The following is a 1,203-nucleotide window of genomic DNA, read 5'->3' as shown; positions in this document are numbered from 1 at the left end:
ACACCATCAACAGCTGGAGCGGAGGTGTTCAGCTGCAAGAAGGTCTAAATGGTCCATCAATAATTGCTAGAAAACATGGAAGAGAATTTTCGAATATCAAACCACACATGATCATAAGCGGGTGAGGAGGTGTTCAAATGCAAGAAGGTGTGAATGTCCACCCATAATTACTGCAAAATGGGTAAGAAAAGGTACGAATGCCCAACCATACATCATCAAAAGCAGGAGTGGATGTGTTCGGCTACAAGAAGGTTTTAATGTCCGACCATAGTTTGTAAAAAGCGGGTAAGAAAAGGTTCGAATGCCCGAACCATACACCATCAAAAGAGGGAGCGGAGGTGTTCCACTGTAAGAAGGTGTGAATGTCTGACCATAGTTGGTAAAAAAGCGGGTAAGAAAAGGTGAAAATACCCGACTGTACACAATCAATAGCGGGAGCGGAGTTGTTCGGCTACTAAAAGGTGTGAAAGTCCGACCCTGGTTTGTAAAAAGCGGGGTAAGAGAAGGTGAGACTGCCCGACAATGTATGATCAAAAGAGGGAGCGGAGGGTTTTCGGCTGCAAGAAGGTCTGAATGTCCATCAATAATTGCTAGAAAACATGAAAGAAAATTTTTCGAATATCAAACCACACATCATCATAAGCGGGAGAGGAGTGTGTTCAGCTGCAAGAAGGTGTGAATGTCCGACAATAGTTTGTAAAAAATGGGTAAGAAAAAGTGCGAATGCTCAACCATACATCATCAAAAGCAGTGAGTGGATGTGTTAGGCTAAAGAAGGTTTTGAATGTTCCGACCATAGTTCTTATAATGCGGGTAAGAAAAGGTTCGAATGCCCGAACATACACCATCAAAAGAGGGAGCGGAGGTGTTCCGCTGTAAGACGGTGTGAATGTCCAACAAAAGTTGGTAAAAAGCGGGTAAGAAAAGGTTAAAATACCCGACTGTACACAATCAATAGCAGGGAGCGGAGTTGTTCGGCTACAAGAAGGTGTGAAAGTCCGACCTTGGGTTTGTAAAAAGCGGGTAAGAAAAGGTTCGAATGCCCGAATATATACCATCAAAAGCGGAAGCGGAGGTGTTCGGCTGCAAGAAGGTTGTGAACGTCCAACCAAAGTTTGTAAAAAGCAGTGAAGAAAATTTTCGAAAATCAAACCAAACATAATCAAAAGCGGGAGCAGAGCTCTTCGACTGCAAGTAGGTGTG

This window comes from Leuresthes tenuis, unplaced genomic scaffold, assembly GCF_036924035.1.
Source record: "Leuresthes tenuis unplaced genomic scaffold, fLeuTen1.0.hap1 SCAF_6, whole genome shotgun sequence".
Classification (NCBI taxonomy): Eukaryota; Metazoa; Chordata; class Actinopteri; order Atheriniformes; family Atherinopsidae; genus Leuresthes; species Leuresthes tenuis.
This window is presented reverse-complemented; position numbering follows the sequence as displayed.